The following is a 23,450-nucleotide window of genomic DNA, read 5'->3' as shown; positions in this document are numbered from 1 at the left end:
TCTTTATACTTTATAAGGGCTACAGCAGGAGAATAATTTCCCTTTGCAAGGGCCTTTAAAGTTTAGGTGCTGCGGATTGCAGAGTGGCCTACCTTGAAAATTCACTTGCAAGGTCAGGCCTACTGCTAGTCTGGCAGGACCTGCATCGCCTTTTCTCCCTGATTTCCAGCAGTCCGCCTCCACACAGCCATGAGGGATGCCTGTGAACTAGACAAGAAAGGCCTAGTTTCCAATTGAGTTTTACTGGTATCTCAGGTAGAAGAGACGGGCCAGGAGAGTTCTCTAACACATAGCAAAAGAATCCGGGAAAACAATGGCAGTTTCTTGAATTGTGGTTTCTCAGATACTCACAAATTCAAATGAAATGTAAGCATTGTGAAATTCCAGGAATGGTAACACAGCCCAAGTGGTAATAGATTGTAAAAATTTATCAAAAGAAAAGTAAAAGTTATTTCTAAATTATGATTTGCTTTGTTTGTAAATCCCTGAAAAAAAAACATGTATAAGTTGGAAATGTTGTTTGATTTTATTATAGCACTCCTTTGAAATCATCTTTAATATGTTCTACTTTAGAAAACCAGATGAAGAAAAGTTACTCAAAGGTATTGATAAACATTTTGATACCTTACTGTAACAAAATTGCCTTTGGGTTCTTCAGTTGATTTTTAGCTTTTCAATCTTGTTTTCCTAAAAACATGGGCAAAGATATTGATACTTCTTAGCTTTTCACAGAAGATTTCCCAGTGACATAGTTGATAATGTATATTCATACAGGAGTATAAATATAATATCAAGGAAATGAAATAGAGTATTCTAAGCTTTTGCAGTAACAGAGAGCATAGATATTTTGTCAAATGATTTCAAAGAAAGAATAATTTGAATTTAAAAATGTAGGTGAGAGAATAAGAAAGAAATTTCATTGCATTGGCGTTGAATACAAATGCTATTTTGTTTGGCAAATTACTGGGCCTAAGAAAGTAAGTGTTTTCATTGTGTTTCCTTTAGCGCTGGATTGAAATTTGGACTTCTATCTGATAAGCAAGCTCAGGAATTAACTTGGTAGCCACTATAAAACCTAAAGAAAGTTAGGCTTAGAAGAAGTGCAACTTAATCACAAGTTAAATTAAAACACACACACACACACACACACACACACACACAAACTCTTTTGTCCCTTCACCACTCACTGTCTGAAATAATTTCCACATATAGGAGACATTTCACAGTGGGTACGAAGTGCTCAGCTTTCACTCATCAAACTTTAATCGGAACTGCATTTTAGTTTTTGAATAAAGAACACTTAAAAAATTTAGATGCAAATTATTTTGCATTATTCATGCTCTAAGTGTCCTTGTAGATTTAAACACTTCTGAGGCCACCTTGATTCAAGTAATTACCTAGGCCCTCACTGCTCCGTCATGAATAAGGTATTTTGTACAAGTAAAGTATGCACCCAATGAGCTTTTAAAGTGGCTTTACACTGAACTTGTGTATTGCTTCTTGTGCATGAGTGAGCCGAACATGCGTCGCAGTCTGTCTCAGGTGGGAAACCCTGGCTGGGCATCCATGGGTGACGGGATGAAACCCGAGCGTCTCCTTCACACACATGCTCTTCCTTTGTCTCTACCTAAGAATGCTCCTGCCTGATTCTAGTAGTTGTTTTAAAAATTAAAGAAAGCAATAGATTCCAGGAAAAGAGACAGGGAAAGCAACAGTGATTCCACTTAACCCTTTCATCACCAGAATTTATTGGAAATGCCCACTTTTCAGGCCGCCTCATCTCCATCAGCAAAGGCTTCCTTGTAAGGTAATAAGTCTTTCTGATTTTACATGGTTCTGTACATCTGTCTCCCCATCTGTCAGCCTAGCCTCCTGAGCTATTAGAGCTAGGTGCTACCTCCACCACAGTATTCACACGAAATGGAACAGGCTTCAAACTCAAAAGCAGCTGAAGAATACTTACAATGGAAATGAAAGTGACCAGAGAGCATAAATCTGTAAGTTTATCCACACACACAAAAAAGAGGGTTTGTAAGAGTTAAATGTAATTGGCTGAAGCTTATAGCTGGCGTTTGTTACAAAGTGCCCAAGCCTTTCCTTTCCAACTCCGTAGCTTTGAAGAATTATAGGAATTTTATGATGTGCTGTTGGAGTTATACTGGCAGAGATTACAGAAAAGGGGTTAAAGTTGGTTTATGGTAGAAAAAAATTATGCAGAAACCAATAAAAATAAACACACTCAAGTAGACTAAACTTGCTGGGCTTTTAGTTTTAGTTTAACAAAGGAAGTTTAGATGAAAGTAAATGTTGCAGCTTTTAGAAAATTAGTTGACACTCATACTTGATCATCTTTACTACACAGCGGTATAATTAATATTTAAACATTCTAATAATGCAGCTTGCTTTGCATGCACTTTTCAGCCTCACAACAGTATATTTTATCTGGAATTGTGCTAGCATTTTCTTGGGTAGTGCCCATTTTCATAGAGTTAAATTTAAAATAGAGTAGGACCTTAGCTCTTATTGCCAGCAAAACATCAATAGGAGAGTAAACAGGTTTCATACATCTACCAGACAGTTTATTATGAGAACAATATTTATTTGAGATAATAGATAATATATAAATTTTGTTTCATTGCACAATGAATGTTTTTAAATGATCAGAATAGATTAAGTTTGAAAGTTGCGTTTGGCTGTTGTCCACTCACTGTTCAAAACAGGAGAATTTTGACATGGTAAAGGCAGTGTGAAATCAGCAAGCGATACATGAAATATGGAACCCCCATGCCTGCCCATTCATTGGGGCATCTGATTAACATAGTGAGGAATGTTTATTTTCAGTACATAAAATTGTAGAATTTTGGGAGCATCTTCTGAATTACAAAATCTGAATACCCAGGAACTTAGTGAAACAATAAAAACATAGAGAAGTAAGCTAATTGGGAGAAGCCTGAGCGAGTTTATTTTCCTGTGAGAAGTTTCTTCCTGTTCCAGTCTCAGGGCTGTAGGTGGTAGGGAAAAGTTGTTTCAGGTGCTGCTCTCAGCTCAGACCCTTTGAAGAGTGCAAGGTGCCCAGTGTTCTTGATCTTCTAGTTTGAATGATGAGAAAGAGCATTCTACTTTTCCACCATCACTTAAGTGTCCTTTGAAATCTAATTTGCATGCACATATTTACTGCTCCTTCTTTTTAAGTGAGTAGGTGTGCTGAGCTTCAAGTCTATTTTGAGACTCAGCCCATGTTAACCCCTTGAGGCCCACTCCATGATAGGTACCGCCCTGTGGGAATCCTGTCATTTAGTGAAGCATGAAGCCATAATAGATCCACAGCCATGCCACCATTGGGGCATCTCATTTTGATTAATTCCCTGAAGCCTTTGGTGCTGTGGTTTGCACAAATCAAATGGTGCAAATGAGAACTATAAAATTAGGCAGGTTAAATTTCACAAGAAAAAAAAGATAAGCAGTAGAAAAAACATAGTGTAAAATATTACTACACAGGAGCAATATGTAAACTAAGTTCCACACTGAAGGAACCACCAGATCTCAAGAAGTAGATATCAAGAAACAGTTTGCACTGGCTGTTTTATTTCCTTATGTCAGAAGGAAGTCAGTTTTTACAGATCCTTGGACATGATCATCTTTGTTTCTGATATTCAGAAACGGAACCAACAGTTTGTTGTCTGTTTATTTCATTGTGTTTGTTTTTGAGAAAGGGAGTTAAATAAACTCAGTTTACAAATAACTAACAGCCCTTGGACTATTTAAAACCTGCTATTGAGGTGATAGAGATAAGATAAGTTGAACCCAACTGCTGTCACATGTATGGGTTTGACAGATAGGTAAGTCTAAGAGTGGACAAATTAAAAGCATTTTTCATATGCTAATCTCCACCTGCACAGGAATAATTTTTTTAAAGGAGGCAGCCTACTGGCAGAGTAAATTCGAGAGCTATCAGTAGTACATTACTTCTAGGAATTATGACATGAAAAAATGAAAAAGTACTTCTATGAGAAAAGTCTGCTGTGGAATCTTAATTCCAGATGGGTGTCCTGACAGCAGTGTGCCAACAATATTGTGGAAAGAAAAATGACACACACACACACACACACACACACACACACACACATATATATATGGCTTTTAAACTTGAATAATAATTTCTTCCATATGTAATAGGTTCAAAATTATATCTAAGGAGTTACCTTTTTAGTTGCGAATAGAGATCAAAGTGAAAACAATAGTCTCCCTTGCTCTTCAGGTGTCAGTTACATGTGAGCTGCATAGTGAGTATAAGAGACAGTCAGGGATGTCAATCAGAACCTACAGATTAACCCGACGCAGTGAAATCTGAGACGGTTTATAACAAGTAGGTAACAGTTTCAGGCCTCTGTGAGAACGCATAAACTAAAACTTCATGCTGGGACAAAACAGGGCAGGACATTTGAGGTAGAGAGTGAGAAAACCATACTTTTATTATGACAAAGCCTCTCCCATACTTGTTAAAATGTCACTGGGTTGTTATTAAATGCTCACCATTTCTCTAGGTTTTATATTATTTTACAAAAAGCTTTTGGAGTTTCCTTTAATTCTGATAAACATTCAAATTTGTGCATAATTTCTGCACTTCAGCTTTGAATGATAGAAAATTTCCTATGCTTGTTGAGTTTCCTCTCAACTAAGAAATTCTTATAATAAATAAAAATGTTACATTTCTTTCTTCCAATGTTGTCAAGTTAATAAACCATTACCTTAGTTTATAAATTTAAAATTTACTAATGTATTGAAATGAGAACAAAAATACTCCAAGAAAAATCTTAAACACAAATAATAATGATCGTAATGAATGGATGGTGATGATTATGGATGGAAATGAAGATCTCATGTAAGGTCCTATCTCTTTTTAATAAAGAGTCCTCAGGCTCAAGAAATTCAGGGTTAAAGTGCCTATGACCAGATTAAAATCCTCAGTTGTTACATAGTACTCTTTTAAGACCCATGAATTAAGTTATAATCAATGATTACAACACTGGTATTATTTACTAATGTACCCTTCTCTTTTAGGGTAGCAGAGACCGGTTTGACACCTTAGAACTCTTCATGTGCAAGAGAAAACTGAAATAATACCAACATATTTAGACACTAGGCAAAATGATTTGTTTTGGCTTTACCTACAGGGAAACCTGGGCAATGCTCATTAGACTTTTTTAATGGATAAGTCTGATACCATGTGACCAGGTGCTAACATGGAAAAGAGTTTGCATCACTGACATTCTTTGATTGGAGAGCACATTAGGAAGTAGATAAGGGGACAGCATAGGCGACCCACCTCCGGGCCAGGAGAAGAGGACACTGCCTGGAATGTCTGCAATGTGTTACTATTTTTGTCACACACACCTATGTGTAGCCATCCATCTGGTCTGAATCAATCAGCCTCATCCCAGGGCTCTGCTCCTCTCCCAGCTGAAATAATACCCTTCTTTCCTCAGTGCTGTCTCTTCAAGAGGGGTGCTGCTCAGGACTGCCCAGGCAAGGCCAATTAAGGAGGCTGTGTGTTTGCAAACATTAACCCAGGATTAGGCATTGGAGAAAATTTTCTTTAAATTTTCTATAAACTCTGCTTTGCTAGAAGCAGTACTTGAGAAAACTGGATGAATCATTAGAGAAATAATTGACCCCAGAAAGCGAAAGAATGATGCTACATTATTTTGTATACATACATTTTATTTTCTAAAGAAAATGTCCTTGCCTTGAATTTAAACCATGAATTGTTCTGCTGTTATACCCAAAGTAGATAAAGCCAGGGTGTGAGGCATTGGCCATGACTTAGCCTTAAGTATTTTCTTCAGCCACTTCACTTTGTTCCATGCTAAGTATTCAATTTCCCTGCACCTTGGTAACAACTCTACCCCTCTGCTTCTGGATAATCTTCCTGGCATTCTTCATGTGCACATCCTGTTCTCTGGCAGTCCCTTATCCATGCTGCCCCATCAGATTTCTGCATACCTGACAGCCTCTTGCTTGCAATTTCAGCTACTAGATTATTGACCTCTATTGCTCAAACCTGCAATCCCAGCACTTTGGGAGGCCAAGATGGTAGGATGGCTGGAGCCCAGGAGTTTGAGACCAGCCTGGGCAACATAGTGGGACCCTGTCTCTACCAAAAAGAGAATCAAGGTATTCATCAGTTAAGCCAGCCACGTTTTAGGACTACATAGCACTCTTCCCACAGACGACCTCAAAACTTAATGACATAGGCTTTGGCAAATTCAATAACATGACATAAAACTACTCATTTTCCCTATCTGCCTAGTTTTCCATCGCAGTGGGAAATACCACCCTATCGTGGACCTCCCAACCAGGAACCCCATGGTTATTTTTGTCTCACTGCTGTCTTTCTCACTCCCCACATCCAGTCTGTTACCAACCGTTGCTACTTTTTCTTTGCCAGTGTTTCCTGAATCCACCCCTTTCCTTTCCATTCTCATAGTTGTGGTCTTAGTCTAGGCTTTGGCCATGGCCCACGGAGGCTTTTCAGCCTTCTTCCCCCTCTCTCTCCACATTCATGTATCAAATTCCAGCTTACTTTATTTAATAACACTGACAAAATTTTTTTTTCTCTTGTCTGTGTTTTTGGTCCATTCATTCTCTTTGAGCTCCATTGAGACTGCCAGCTGTTCTCTGGACTGGCTTCTAATGTTCACTTTATACATATCACCTCTTCATCCAGCTACCTCCAATTGTTCCAATCTTTTTTCTTTCTTTTTGGAGGTAAGCTCATCTGGCACTTCTTTTTTCATCATTCGCACATTGCTTCAGAAACCCTTCTCATGTTATATATGTTCCTGATATCCACCCCTCAAGGGCAGATTCTGACACTTTCTTTCAGTAGTCCTTCCTTTCCTTCCTTCCTTTCTGATGTAGCAAAGTGTCCTTTTGTGAGCGTGTCCAGATTCAAAACTTCCAGTTCCATCACTTGCTACTATGACATTGGGCAGTTACCCAAGAGCACTGCACCTTGGCTTCCTTGTCTGTAAAATGGATTGTTGTGAAGATAAATGAGATCATTTATTTAGAACACTGCTGGCACACAGTAAGCACTGTTAACATGTTTGCTATTAGTATTATTACCATATCTCAAAGGACAACTCCCCAGTCACACCCCACTTCAGTCACCATGATGATGCTGTGTGCCAAGGACAACATAACTGGGTTTTAAAAAATCTGGTTCTAACAGTAGTTTATGTCTTAGAAATCAGGGCAAAGTTAATTGAAGACACCTGATATCAAAACAGGTAATGATGAAGACTTTAAATGCTTTTTGAGGATGATTATAAAGAATATTATGATAAGGATGATGATGATGATGAAGAAAACATGGCCAAATGCTTCTTTGGGTTAATACTCTGCTTATAAAGCTAAGTCTCCAGGAAACATACAGTATTCCTCCTGAAATTAGTTTTTTCCCATTACATAGAAACATGTTATGCATAAGAAAATATATTGTGCAGTATGCATGAGATTTATTTTTCAGAAAGCAGAGAAATGGTAAGAATTTTAAGTGTTCTACATACTTATTTAGATCTCACATCAGGAGATAAAACAAATGAAAACTCTGACTTGTTAATAATTTACATTTTAGTGGAAAATTCATACAAGCTGTTAAGATACCTCTAAGACACAACACAGAAAATGCAAATAACTTATATCCACTGTGCACTGAAAATTTGTCTGAAAAGAAAACAACATCAATTAAAAAAAAAATCCAAGTGATTTCAAGGGAATATTGACCATATTTACAGGCCTGTAATTGTTTTTATTAATTTCAGATGTCTCTTTTGAAATATTCATGTAAATGATCTCTCCACTTATCAGGTGTTTCTTACAGAAAGTCCACTGAGCTACCTCACTACCTAGGAGGTGGCTTACAAATAGGGGATTTCTTTTCAGAAAGCCACACCATTACTTTTCTCTAACAGCTTATGCAAAAGTTTCGTGGGGGAGGGAAAAACCCAAGCCAAAAAAAAAAAAAAGAGAGAGAGAAAGAGAGAGAGAGAGAGAAAAGTGTGCATGACAATAACTACCTCTGTCCCTTAGGTTTTTGTTCTTTTCATGTCATGGAACTTTTTAGCTGTGCTGCCTGGGTAACTGCTCTGGAAGGTTGGAATATCTGTTGTTGAAGGAGGTTTGTGATTGAGGGCCCTCTGACACAACCTTTTGTTGCATTGAGGTGTTTGATCCTCTTTCCCTTTCTTCTAAAACCAATCCCATCCCTTTAAAAAATGGATAACCAGCACTTCTTTTACTTATTGTCAGCTTTTGGAAAGTTACTCTGGGGGTTTGTAGAAGTTTAACTAGTTAACTCTTTGCATGCTGATGTCCTGTCGCTGAATATTCTTCTTTCTAAGCAGGAAGGATTTTAATCGCTTATATCAGGTAACTACTGCTGTTATGCAGGCATAGCAAGTGAAACATATTAAGGTCCAGAAATAAAGTGTTTGTGTTCAAGGTCTTGAAATGTGAGAGTGATTGAGGCTTTGCAATGAGACACGTTCTTATTTTCTTTTTGTCCTAGAACCGAAACGTGAGAGTTATGACTCTGCCATTTGAAAAAATACGATGATATACTAATTTTTCGTTGAAGAACAACAGGCTTTGGTACTAAGTAAATGCAAAGGGTTACTTCAGTTCTGGGGTATATAACTAAATGGTGACAAAGAAAGAGAGCCTTACAATGAAAAGTGTAGGGGTCTTGTTGCAGTCTGCTGACTAAATGCTGGAATATTTTTTCCCCAAAGAAGGGACACAACCCAGGCTCTAGGAAAGAAAAGAAGCTTAAGTGGATTATTTAACAAAAAAGCAACTTATGGCTTCTAGATACTGACCTACATTCTGCACACAATAATGATGTTTTACGGTGGTGATAGGGTTAATAACCTAACATCATTCATGTAGTGTTTTTTGAAAATTGAATTTTACTGCTACAAAGTAAATGTAACAGCCCTCTGGAGACAATATTACAGGCACTTTATTGTTTGCTAAGCTGATGTCATCTTTCTACAGACTGACTTTAAAACAAAGGCAGAACATTTATTACAAATATCACTGTGTGAAAGGAAATCTACTGAAATATTGTTTAGAAGGTGAGCTGATAAAAAAGTATTAATACTTGGCTTTGATCATCTTACACTGTAAAGTTATGACTTCAAAATGCTTCTCATGTGATCTCTATTCAAGGCAAACTTCATCCTGGCAATTTCTACCCATGTCTCCAACATCATTTGCCCTCAAGTTGAGATATTTGTTTAAGCTTCATGCATGTTTTAAATACATTTTTACTCTCTAAGGCAATTTCTTAACAGAGTTGATGAGTTTTTGAGAGAGAGAGATTAAATAGCATCTTTCAGAGATAATATATGTATGATTTTAAAAACAAAGTATGGAGATTAAGCTGTTTAGTTTATATAATGAACTTTCAAAATCACCTGTAAGTGGTGACTGCAAAGTTTGCAATTTAAATAAGCTGTTTCAGGCACTGCCAAGCAAGCATTCTGCATCACAGGTTGCTTGCAACTCAGAGGGTTTGGTCTCTGTTATCTGATGCACGTGTAATACAGCGTGAAGTTGTTTGTGGATCACACAGGAGCTTCTTAGAGTTTCATTTCCACACTGTAACCCTTGAAAATGTATCAAATGAGCAGACGCGCTTGGCTCTTCCTTACAAGGCACAAGTAATTTGTTTGTAAATCAGTTACCTTTCAAGAAAAGTTAAATTAGGGGCAACTCTTGTTTCTTTGATGTTTTCCCTCTTAGAAAGCCAAAGAGCAAATTAATGATCATTTTGAAGTAATAATGATAATGAGGAAAATATAATTTAGTGAGCTACACTATCCCAAAATAACTTTTTCAGGTACAGCATATAAATAACAGCCCAAAGGACTGAAGTAGCCTGATGGTGTTTTTCTAAGAAAATGATTTACGGCTCTGCCTTTGTCTCTGAAGTCTGGTTAGAAGGAAAACACAGGTCAAGGAAATTGGGTTAGGGGGAAAAAGGCCTGTTATGGGCTAGGTGTAGAATTGTATGAATAGTGACTAATTGGGAGTCTGTAGCACTCAGATCAGTGTGTGCAAGGCTCAGTACTGGCTGATGGTATTTATATCAGTCAAAAAAATGAAGGTGGATACATCTTCGTGTGCTCTGTGAAGGCAGTGTGTTAGTTGGTGAATTGGCCATGCCCAGCAGAAAGCTACCAGTAGTCCTATGATTGTGATTAAACCAGGAGCTGAACTGCAATGTTTTAAAAACTTATGTTGCTAATAAGCATACTTCTGCATAGAAAAATCATTTTAAAAAAAACAACTATTTGAAACATTTTACTGTAAGTCTGTCTTTGATTTCTTTGGGAAGCTATTTTATATTCACTCAATTCATTATTGTATTTGACAAATATTAGCTACTTACCATGTGCCAGCACCAAAGGTTCAAAGGTGAGTTCTCACAGAGCCTTACAGATACTTCAGAAAGAACTACTTTGCAAGGTTCAGAGTGTGACACATTGTGAGTATTCAAGAAACATTTGTTGAGTGACTGATAGAATGAATCAAGGGATGATCAAGGTAGGTCCTTGATTTGTTATGGACAAGGAGGAACTGAGAGTTTCTCTGCTTGAACAGGTCAGTAAAACTGTAAGAAAGGACATGCTTAAGCTGGCCTTTAAAAAAACACCTGAGTGGCATGTAGCATGTGAATATGAACAGAAATGGGCCACTGGTAGTAGAAACAGCATCCCAGAATATGGTCTGAGTTTTAGCAGCACAGTCCATTTCTGACTCCTGCACTCCTCAAAGCCACTTTAAGAATTTGGTCTTTGCTCTTCTCTCCCCAGCCCATTGTACTGTAATACACACATGCATTCATGTGCGTTTACACACACACACACACACACACACACACACACACGTGCTCACTCCGTCATTGAAATTCGAGTGTCCACCTCCTCAAGAATCAAAGCATCTCCTAAAAGAAAAGAAATGGCATGCCCATTCCTCACTTTTGTCCATAAAACTCACATTTGAGAGGTCTACAATGAGACCTCATTTTTTGGACAAAACATTGTTCTTAAGCATCAGACACAAAAGAAAAAAAGGAAAGAGGAGCAGGTAATATTTAAACCACCACTATTCTTATAATGAAAGGATTTTTCAAATATCAAGATGAACTTATTTTATCAAATTATTAAAGTTACTTTTGTCTCCAACTTAGCAACAAGTCATAGATGGGACACTCAAAACAGGCCAATGTGGGACAGTTCCAACTGTATGAGGCCTTGTGTCATTACCTCCATAAATGGAATCGAGCTTTCCTTCTTCTGCAGCTATCCATTTCCTTGCTTTTGATTACCCACTCTGCGTTCTCTGTTCTCTCCCGGCAGGCCTTTCCTCTCTCCTCTAGCTAGCCACTCTATAGGCAGATGTGCCTCCTTTTCCATTTGCCAGATCCTCCTACCCAGATCTTCCAAACTACTTCCCTTTGAAGTCTCTATTACCAATACAATCACTTTTGTTTCCCTTCCATCCCCTCTCTCACCGCTCCAGTTTCCTCTCTCCCTAACCCCATTAGTTACATCTGCTGCCCCTACCATTCAGCCTGTGTTAAATCGTAATGCGCTTGACATAACTTTAGTTTGTCTGCTAAGTACTCAATCAGCACGCAGTGCTATCTTCCGATTTGTAGGAAAGGGGGCAAGACTGAGTAAGCTGACTCAAAATTCTCTGAGTGATTCAGCTCTGCCCAATTAGCACAACCAAAGTGGGAAATTGACAACTAATAATAATGAAAGAAATGGGTTTTAGTTGTGAATATAAATCCCAAAGACTTGGTTTCTGCTGCCTGGGGTAGTTACTGTATGCTTCATATGGTGGTCAGATGGCTCAGAGAATGCAGAGGTAGATGAATGAAGGGGAGTGTGTCAATAACTGTAATATTTATTAGTTGACTGGGATTCTTTCCCTGGAATTCATTAATGGATTTTTTTTAAAGAATCTGCAAACCACCAGAAATTGCGTGTAACATTTAATACATTGATGCATTTTTCCTGGGTTGTGGGTCCATACGTTTAAGCAGATTCTTAAAAGGCTCTATGTCTCCCCAGTATCCCACCTCACCAAAAAAAGGTTAAGAATCATTGCTCTAAGTGAAGACACCTATTTGGTCTATGTTTCCATGTGGTTGGCGTTTTTTTTCCCCCGGCCCATTTTAACATTCCAGAGCAGTTCAGAGCAGTTCAGAGAGTAGAAGCATAGGGTTTTAAAAGCAAAATTTACCTTCTTTAAGAGGAAAAATGTTTAAACCACCTACCAGGTTATACAATTCGCATTTTAAAAATTATTTTAGTTTTACCACAATTCAAAGACAGGTCTTTTTTTTTTTTTTTTTTTTTTAACAATGGGTATAATCACACATCTGAACATAAGAATTAGTTTTATGCAGTTCCATAGAAAACCAAAATCTTGAGGAACACTTTCAAAACAACCAGAGAAAAATAAACCATTCCTTATGTCAGTCTTGTTAGGGAGGGATTAAGAAACTGGCAATTATTTTGGCGACCTTAATTGTTGCGCGGCAGGAAAATATGTAATTAGAGCACGTTCCCAGGCCTGCACACCTGCAGCACATCCTACAGCATAATGTCAGCTTTCAGTGCCCGTCGGTGCCAGGTTCTAGCACAACCAGTCACAGTGACACTCTGAGAACATTTCGGACTCATGTAATGTGGCTTCTGTGTATGAAAGAAGCAGGCATTTACACTACCACACAATGGAGTGCATTGCTGCAACACTGGTTTCATTATTTTCTGACGCCTACCTTCAGCACTGCCCTGGTTTACTCCGTTTGAGGTTTTATTGTTACGGTATAATAGTCCTGTACATTTTTGAAATTCCCTTATTATTCAGCTTATTAATACAGTACTGACTTGATTATCAGGCTGCAGTTGCACAGCAGAGGATTCAGTGCATTAGCTAAGTCAGAAGCTGAGTAAATTCTTGGTATAATGAGAACAATTGTTTGACATTTTTTTATGTAGAAAGATGGGCCATGGTAGTTCTCTATATAGTTGCATTTTGGAATTCACTCTATATTCCCTATATGTTGTTGAGTATTCGTTTTTCATATAAAGAAAGCTTAAAATGTGTTCTCACTAATTTGAAAGTGTTTCAGGGTATGGGAGGACTCCATCATGATTCTCATTAGCTTTTTTCTTCTTTTTCTTTTATTGGCTTTCTCAACAAAAAGAAACTCTGATGTTAGAAAAAGTAGTGAAAATGAAGAAACGGCATGCACGAAGCCTGTTTTTCAGATAATTCCATCATCTGGCATAGTGATAGTTAACAGACTTTCCCCCCCTAAGGGAGATACACTGTATTTTGCTATCTGACATGTTGTCATATATAAAGAAATCAATTGGTAATTAAATGATGCACCTTGTGAAGATGACAAAAGGCATTTGGTTGCGAAAAGAGAACTGGGTTTTGAGGGGTTTGTAATGAAGGCCTAATGACTATTCATAAGAGATTTTCAGTCCGTTGATCCACTTGACTGGAAAGTTCTGCCCTGGAGAGTTAGTGCTGTCAGTTTCTCTCACCTCAGAAAGCCGCCGCAATCGACGGTGTAGAGGATGAGCGAGAAATTATCTAGTAGTTGCTCTAGGCCTGTCTTAGGTCACGTGCAGAAGGCACATCTGGCTTCCTGTAGGTACAACCTCAGGACATAAACTTCGACTAATTTTTAAACTATAAATATGTACGAGTGACACTGAATAAGTTACCTTTTATTCATATTTCCTTTATTTTAGAACGCATGCAAGTGGTGCGGTAAGCTGCCATTTTGGCCTTATTTTTCTTCCAATTTTAACTGCTACACATTTGCTTGTTAAGCTAAGAGTGACTGTTTATGAAAGTTGTCAAGGACCAAATGATAACAGTCTCCTTCTGTGAAGTCCGACAACTGTACCTTTGCAGAGAATATGCCAAAGTTGTCCTGCAGGAAGGTCAGCTGAGACAAATACAGAGTATATATATGATTGTGTAGCACTCCTGGTGGGTGTTTATTGCCCTATTTGGCAAAAGGCAGTAAGATATCAAAATGTGCATACATAGGACTGGATGCAAGGCTGCTATCACATCAAGACGATCTCTAGAACTGCAGGACATTGTCCCTCTAGTGTCTCCATCAACACAATAACAAAAACTGCGATGAAAATTCATGCATTCAAAACAGAGCAGTTACTGTCCACCGTGGGCCAGACACTGTCCTAGCTTCGGAGGAGACAAAGATGAGGGAAGCAAAACCTCAGTCCTTATAATTTACTGAGAAACAGACAAACAAGAAAACAGTTACACTACAACATGGAAAGAGTTATGGTTGAGTTGCGTAATAGCCCAGAGTCTTAGAATCCGGGAAAGGGTTTTCTGAGAACCATTAGGGTGCCTAAGCTAGGTAAAGATTTCTTACACGAGTTACTCTTTCCATTGTCAGAGCCAAATGAGCTGGCGAAAAGGTGAGTTGGACAAGTGAGTGTCTCTGTTGTATGTGGAATCTGTACAGAACAGTAGTGGCCAGCAGTTCCCGTACATATTTACTTTTGGAAAGTGCTTCTCCATGTTATCTTATCAAGAAGCTCACCTAATCAAAGGTAAACACATTTCTCGCCTCATTAAGGCTTGTTTTATGGCCACTTCGATGTTGTGTTTGAGGTGGAACTATCTGTCACAGTCCTTGTCTAGAATGTATGTAAAAGAAATTTCATGGAAACTGAGGAGGTTTTAATCTCTCAATATCAAAATAATTTAATGCATAACATATATCTGAGAAGATGTCACTGATGATTTCTACTTGTGTATTGTGTTTACCGAGTTTTGCTGACACATTTGCTAGGGCTGTCAAGGTGGACCAAATGAATGGACAGATGCCAAAAAAACAATTATGCTTATTAATGTACATTGATTGCTTGTTTAGGTTATAAAACAAATTAAAAAATACATTAGTATTTAAACCCTTTTATAGCTGAGCTAATGATTGCTTGTAATATAGTGTCTACTAAAGAATATTCTATAATACCTGTAAAGCCCAGCTATGTTATCTAATTAGTAGACTTTGATTTAAGTGGCTATAATTATGGAATTGAATAGTTGCCTTTCTAAATAATCAAATGGTAGATTTAAATATATAAAGATGTTGACTTGATTATTTAATATTTGTTGCAAAGACAAACCACCTAAATAGAGAGATTAATTCCACATCAGTGCAACATTAAAAGGGAGAGAGGATGCCAAGAATCCCATTAATTTGGGATATAAGTGTCTGAAATTTCCTCAAAACATTTACACCAAGGAATACCAACAAGACAATATCAAGCAGCTTTCCCTAAGGATAGAGAGGTAAGGCAAACATGATTTTAAACTGCACAATATCACACAATAAAATTAAGGACAGTGTGTTCCACCAGATCAGCAATTTATTGAGCTACAAGGTTCTAGACTAAATAAGCGTTTTGTATATACATGAGCTCCATGACCTCTTTCCCCATGAAGACTTCCCTGAGCCTCAGTATCCACTCTTTCCTTTACCATGAATCCATGTTTTCCCTCCCTCCCTCCCTCCCCCGCTTCCTTCCTTCCTTCCTTCTTTTGAGACAGGGTCTCACTCTGGCACCCAGGCTGCAGTGCGATGGCATGATTATGATTCACTGAAACCTTGATCTACCAGGCTCAAGCCATCCTCCTGCATTAGCGTCCCAAGCAGCTTGGACCGCATGTGTGCACCACCATGCCCAGCTAATTATTTTTATTTTTTGTAGAGACAGGGTTTCACTAGGTCACCCAAACTGGTCTTAAATTCCTGAGCTCAAGCGATCCTCACACCTCAGCCTCCCAAAGTGCTGGGATTACAGTGTGAGCCACTGCACCCAGCCCATGTTTTCAATAACGATGGTGCTACTTGAAACCATGGCATGTCACATGTATATTATTTTATTTCACCAGGTGTTTAAGTGAGATAACCCTGGTGCCAAGAAAGCTTCAATATTTGCTTAAATGGCCAATGTGACAGAGAAGAGGTAACCTTTTTTTTTTCCTCTTATGATTTACTTTGGCTATTACTTTTGAAACACACATGTTATATTCCCCAATTATATCTCATTGCATCCTTCACAGGCTGTCCAAGAATTTCCATACTTCTAACAAAAACCTCGGTTGACTGGGTTTATATAGTTTTTCCGTTCCTGGCCCTATTTCTTTCAAGGCCTTTGAGTCAGAAGCATTCAGGGCTGTGTATGATAGCCACCATTCGCTTTGCCCTTTTAACTTTTGGGAGTTACTTCTGTCCATAGTACAACTGCTCAGAAGGGTTTTTTCACAAATTGTTTACCATGGCAGTTGCTACCCTATTGGGCTTTGCATTCAGAACACATAAGCAGAGAGCAATGGTGTCAGTCTAACAAATAATGTGTACAATTTTTTAAAATGCTGAATTTACCAAATCCCCATATTATGTTTTCACACTGCTCTTTCAGAAACTGTGCTAATACAATACTCCTGTAAACCGATCTTAGTCCTGGCAGGCCCTGTTGGAACTAATGGGGCCTGACAGTTCTTCAGTTAAAAATTATACATGAGGGTCACTTTCCCTCAAATTATCTATTGTATGCCAGCTGTTCACAACTGCACTGCTTCACTTTCTTTGCAGTGCTAGAAATGTCTAATTTTCTCATAATATCCATAGCAACTATTCTCATGGAGGGCATTGAAGTTAGTAAGACTTCAAACACACCTTCACAGAAATCATGCTAGAGTTGCATTTTCCATTTTCTTTAATTTTATTTTTTTGGTTGTGAAAAATGTTTAGATGGCTCATTTTGCCGGTTTCATGCCACAGCACTTGAGTTATATCATAATTTCTCATTTGCTGCACAACTTTATTCTATTTTTATGCTCCTAAATGACGCAGCTCTAAGTACCAGTGAGTGGCACTTCCGTGCTGTGAGTGCTATCAAAGGCAACCTCAGACAGATAAAACTCCTGGGTTTTTTGTTTTCTTTTTTTTTTGTTTTTTTTTTTTGTTTGTTTTTTTTGGTGGGGAGGGGAGAAGCGGAGTCATCACCAAGGGCCTTCTTTTGTTTTTCAGGCACATTAAAACTATATAACCAACAGAACCATTTAAAAGGAAGAAAAACATCACTCAAATTCCGTGTCTGAATGAGGGCTCTCTTCTCAAATGCTCCTCATTACTCCAGAGCAGTTATCTTTGGATTATAATTAAAATGAGGCGCTGTTTTTTTTCTTTTATGCTTCTTTTTTCCCAGAATGCCTCAAGTGAAGCATGCCTCCCAAAGTTATTACACCTCTTTACCAATAAGTGCTGGGGTTTTAATAAGCCTGTCCCCACTCCTTACCCTATACAGATGAACGGATGGCAAAGAGTGGATGTGGTACAAAGGTTACAGATTCAGTGATATTTTCTGCTTTTATTGGTAAAAGTTGGGAGGTGGGTGGAGGATTTCCTTTAATTATGAAATAAGTGTGATGCTAGTAGTTATTTCTGTAACCTGGTGAAAATGCTGCATATTTCAGGCCTAATTTTTAGCATATGTTACCATGTGTATAATAAAACGGTGATCTGTGCTCTCTGAATCTTTTGGCTGTTAAGGAGCACTCTGATTATAACTAGTTGCTCTAGAAACCTGGTCATCCAGATGCTTATCAAGAATGCATTATTATTTTTTAAACCTTGGTGGAGAAGCCACAGACTGCCGCACTTGGACAAGGTCACATATCAGTGGAAGCGACAAGTCTTTCCCCTTTCCATTGTGTGATCCTCCGGGGCTTGGGGGCATTAATATGCAACGGTTCTGTTTTTCTTTCAGAAGGACTTGTAAACTCTTTAAACAGAGGCACACAGTTGCAATTGTTGCGGTACTGAGTGGGTGTATAGAAGCTAGGGCTGCAGCCTTGTCCAGTTGCAGATAGAATAAAACTGACAATGATGCAATGGGCCTGGCATGTAGACAACTCTGTGGGATGGATGAATGGTGCGTCTCTCGCTGTCCCTCCGGTGGTGGTAGGCTCTGTAATAGCTAGCGTAGGAAGGGTGGTGAAAATTGATATGCACTATTACTACATGTATAAAATTTAACACTGGGGCCATTGCACAGGTGGGGGGTTCCTGTTTATTGATTTTTATGACTTTGTTAGAACATGCACTTAATGCTTTTATACTCCAGGAGCTCTGGGAGGGCTCACCTTAGGTAATAAACCTTTCCGTACTTTGCAATCGCTCACAATTTACATGGGGACTCGCATTATCCAGTACAAAGCCCAGCATCCCCCTTCTATTTGGTTTTAGGAGTCTGATACAAAAAAAAAAAAAAAAAGGCAAAGAAAATAACTATAGCACTTACTTTGAATTTTTTAAAAACCTGTCCACTCCTGCTAGGAAAATGGCCCCTAATTCTAATTACTCATATTTTCAAGAAAAATTAGTCACACAAACTTATGTTATGTGTTGTCTCAGAGGTTGAAAGCAAATCAGGTTTCCAATAAGACAGTACATCAAACAAAGTAGCATGTTCTTGATGCCGATGACTTTTTTTTAGAATTATGGTTGGACATTTTTGGCAGACAGATTGTCTTTTGCTCTATCAAAATGACAGTTTCTTTTGTAACTGCAACATTCATAATTAGAAGGAGAGAAGCAATCTGCCCAATTTAATATACTAAAAGAAGTTTAGAGTCTCTGCTAGTAATTTCATTATTTTTAAATTTGAATTAATTGACTTAAAATAATACAGTTAAGAAGTATAACCAGCAGGATTATGGAGAGAGGTTTCTTTTTCTTTAAAAAACAGTGCTCTCAGTATTATACTTAAGATGAGATTGAAATTTTCTTTTTGCGCCAGGTGCCCCATTCTAAGATTCAGAGCAGGAATGTGAATATTCATCCTTGCAATGGAGCTGAGAGTAGTTGTAGGGCAAATCCTGGGAACAAGGTCACTTTAAACAAAAAGTTCTCCAAGTTTCCCATGCTTCTGAGGCTGGCTGGGCTTAATTAAAGTCAATGGATGACCAAAAATAAATAAATAAATGGAAAAGAGAGAGAAAGAAAAGAAAATGAAAGAACAACCACCCACCCCACATCAGTCTCTTTCTAGGCTTAGTTGACATTGCATACCTTAGCTGTTGATGTTCCAACTCTTTACATAGAGCAAGAATAATATTTCTTAAATCCCTTAACAACACTGATGTGTCCATGCTTTAATCAGTCTTCTCCATTCCACATCTCTAACCTTCGTCACTTAGGTGGCTCTCACCCACACCGCCACAACAAAAACAAAGCCAGAATTGCATTCAGAATGAAATCATCATAACATAGCAACCTTGCTCAGGATGTGACCTTCGGGTTTGAGCAACTCTGTTTTATGCAGTCCTGGCCAACCTTAACCTTTCCTCTTGGCTCAGAGGGTACTCTTTCTTCATGTTTTCTTCGGGATCTCTCCTTACAGGACCCAGTATGTTGCATGCCTATGATACACAAGGCCAAAAGTTTCGGAGTGTTAAAATCTACGAGCCTGTTTTCCTCTATGAGAGAATGAAGCCTGAACTCATTTTAAAGAATACATACGTAGCAAGATCTCTTTTTACCCTTCCTGTATAATTTTGGTCATGCTCAACTGTAAAGGAAACCAGTTCTTTTTCACTGTTACCTTATTTTGTACCTTAGCTGATTGTCATCTTTACATGAGCGTCAGATATGAATGTGACAAAGATTTTTTAAAAATAATAACAACCAGTGCTTTACGAGTTGTTAAGTGTTTTTCTCTCCCACAATAAATTACAACACAAAGTGCCCTATGTATTTTTTTGGTATGTTGATAAGACAGCAGGAAATTTTTTAACCCTCAAAACTTTCTGATTATACGCTGTGTTCTAAATTTACACAGGCAATGTTCCAAGTCCCACACTCCTTTACAAGTATATCATTACAGACCAGCAAGTGAGAAGGTAAATTTCCCCATGGCAGTTCTGAAATCTGACTTCAGGCTAAGAAGTCATGGACTCAGAGGGCTGATTGTACTGGACACCTACATTTCAAAATATCTTCTAGTATTTTAGTAGTTCCTTCTGTCCTTTTTGCAGTCCTGTGTCCTACAGAAGTGACACTGTGTTTCCTTTTTATTTATCTTACTCTACTTAGTTGTGTATCAAAAGATATACACATTTATATAACCCAAGGAGCCAGGGATTAAAGCACAATATTTCTTAACACAAGCTTCCTCTAAGATCTCCAATAGCTACCTAATGCTTAAAGCTTGGGCTGACATGGGTTATAAGGTTACATTAGCTTTATAGATATTTCTGTTTGTGTATATGCTATGTTTATATATGTAATACATATATGTGTGGCTTACGGCTATGTTGACATGCTATTTTCTATGTGTTCATTTATTATAAACAGCAGGCAAGCGGACGTTTCACCTCACACCTCACTCTTGTCTCTCTCATTCAAAAAATATTGCAAGATTTCCATTCTAAATTAAATACATCCGAGGTTATGTCTTTTATCAATTCTTGATTCTTGGTATCTCAAAATTCTGGTCTTCTTCCTTTGTCTCAAAAAGGGAAACTGCTGAAAGCATTTCCACCTGGATGTTTAAATTATTTAAGTTGCAGGAACCAGACCTTTTCCCTCCTGAGTAGTTGTGGGTTTTAAAGGCTAAAATTGCTTCATCATGCCAAAGTGAAAGTATGCATAAATTATTTAGTTAAACCTGAGAAAATACAGACTTTTCCCAGTGATCTTTCAAGGGCTGCCTACTTAAATTTCAGAAGAATGGGCAAGATTTTTTTTTTCATTCTCCTGGAAAATTGAAGCATCTGCTGTGTCTTCTATCAGTTAGAATGTGAACAAAATTACAAAATGATAATTTTTTTAAAGTCCAAGCTTCATAATATCCAATATATTTATATCATTCCAAGGTGAATACTGTGGTAATCAATCAATACCAGGAAGACTCCTCCAGCTGGTGAGAATTGCAAACCCTCTCTCAATGTATTCTTATGAAAATCAGGCAACTTGTTATAGGTCTCTCCCTGATGCCAAGCTAAAGACTGGGGAGCATTTCCGATTAAATTTCTAGTCATCCAGAGTTTGTACTTCAGTTATAAAAGTAGAAAGTAAGGTAATTTTTAGATGTTATGAAAACTTTATTGACATTTTTAATTTGCTTTTTTTCTTTACCTTTACTCCAGTAAATAACATACCAGAAAAGTGTGAATTTGTGTGGTGGTGGTGGTTGGGGTGTGTGTGTGTGTGTGTGTGTGTGTGTGTGTGTGTGTGTGTGTGTGTGTGTGTGTGTAACACAGATAATGTTAAAGTAGCAATGAAAAGAGCCCAGAAGTATAGGCAATAGAGGGCCAATTTCAAGTTTTTGTAGCGTAAGGCATTCGGTTTCCCATGTATATTACAGAATCTACCACATTATATATCTGATCTCTAAATTGGCCTTAGTATAAATGTTCCAAGTACATTCTCATGACTAAGAAAAGAATGATATTTTTAATTGAATACCTACCCTCAAATCTTGAAAGAAGCATGAATTGGGACAGGACAAAAATGTCAACACAAAAGTACTTATATGAGTTATTTAGTATACAGCTGTCTGTTCACTTGTAGAATCCATTTGAAATTTATGTTCAGAGAAATTGGGAGATGTGAGTAAATATGGGGGGAGATTGGTGTGTAAATTTGGTGAGTTTTTATAAAAAAATAAAAATTTAGAAAACTTTCAAAGCAAAATAAAACCTGTTCCACCCACAAATGATGGATGTCACTGATCCCCTATTACACACCAGGCATAATACCCATTACACACCTGGTCCTCTTCCTTATATCCAGCTTGCTTTCTCTCCAAATTTCAGTGTAGTTACTCTTGACTTTGCCTTTGTTCTCCCCTCCTCCTTCTCACTTCTGCCGAGGCACAGTTATGTCCACTAAACCAGATGGGCAAAGATTTCATACTGACACCACCACACTCTGTTAAATTGTTAAAAATCCTATTTTGGCTTTTGTTTGCTTACTTAGATTTGTACCCCCGAGGTGATGAAAAGAGCACAGATAGAATCTAGAGACAAATAGGATCTGGAGTCAGGAATCAGATCCAGATTCTAACACAAGGTCATATGGGGAAAAGTCAGCTAAAATTTCTGGGATTCAATTTACTCATCTATAAAACCATCCTCATAATAATTGCTCCCCCCTTCAAAGGACTGTTATGAGGAGCAAGTGGAAAAATATCTATTAACAGACTCTGATGTCAGTAGATTAATGCATAAATCCAGGTATTATTATATAATCAAAATGTTCTTTTAAATGTAGAAGAAAGGGTTTTTAAGGCACACATGAGATTCTGGAAACAGAGACATTATAGAAAGTCTATAGGGACTAAAAATGCATTTTCTTCTACATGCATTTCTCTTGCCGGAGGTAAATGCAGCCCTTTGGGGGATGCTGCTCTGGCCAGGACCGTGGTGGAGAGCTCTGACTCTTGACTGTGAGAGTTCAAACGATTCAGAAAAGACAGGAGGGAAACTTCAAGGTCAGGTGACTTCTTTCTAACTGCAGCAGGTTCTCAGATCCTTGGGCTGGCCCATGATGAGAGAACAGTCAGCAAAGAGTCTGGCACAGTAAGCCTAAGTCTCAGTGTCATCTGATTGTGAAATCTGCTTGTTTGCATACTCATACAGTACCAGAGCTTAAGCCCTGGCCACTATACAGATGAACGTGCAAGAGCAGGATCTAAGACCAAGGGGTTGTTTGGCCTACAGAAGAAAAATTCATTAGAGTTACTTCAAGGAAATCTATTGAATAATCTCACCAAATACATTAATGCCATCAATTATTGTGTTTCACGTATTTTTTTTTTTACACCAGATACACAGTATATTGAAGAATTTGTGAAAGTCCCCTATGTGAGTCAGTATTAACCATGATAGGAGTAATCAGGACTGGCCCAAGAAAGAAAGCAATGAGAATTTATAAATTGGTCCAATTCTCACCACAGTTGCTTGAAGAAAATTGAAATGAAAGAAGCCAAAAAGGGATTTATGAATATTTTTTAAAGCTTAAAAAGCCCACATACTTATCATTGAATTGTCTGCTTATGATAGGAGCTGGAAGAGTCCCTTATATCCACTCAACTGTACTTACATTTTAAATGGTTGTTTTCCTTTCTCTTACACTACTGCAAGAGAAAGGAAATGCCTAGGCAAATAAACTCTGTTAAAATAACTTTACGGTTGTGACACAGTTTGACAAAAGCAAAGGAAATTCAGAGTCACTGCTCACACTCTATCCTCAGCTGATTCCAACTGTGGAAAATAAAGTGCTTAAAAAAAAAAAA

The 23,450-nt window shown here is 37.9% G+C and overlaps 1 protein-coding gene and 1 pseudogene across 9 annotated transcripts in view; both read left to right on the top strand.

Moving 5' to 3' along the window:
• ZEB2 (zinc finger E-box binding homeobox 2) overlaps window positions 1-23,450 on the top strand; it is a 135,183-nt gene that overhangs the window by 40,633 nt on the left and 71,100 nt on the right. The window lies entirely within an intron of this gene.
• Window positions 1-23,450, top strand: part of LOC116556889 — a 31,176-nt pseudogene extending 7,726 nt beyond the window's left edge. Inside the window, exon 1 of the transcript XR_004271228.1 lies at window positions 1-23,450. This exon is cut by the window's left edge and continues 7,726 nt beyond it. The product of XR_004271228.1 is annotated as a putative uncharacterized protein encoded by LINC00269 (transcript).

The sequence above is a fragment of the Sapajus apella genome, unplaced genomic scaffold (assembly GCF_009761245.1).
Source record: "Sapajus apella isolate SASKATOON/1434 unplaced genomic scaffold, GSC_monkey_1.0 scaffold18, whole genome shotgun sequence".
Lineage (NCBI taxonomy): Eukaryota > Metazoa > Chordata > Mammalia > Primates > Cebidae > Sapajus > Sapajus apella.
This window is presented reverse-complemented; position numbering and strand designations above follow the sequence as displayed.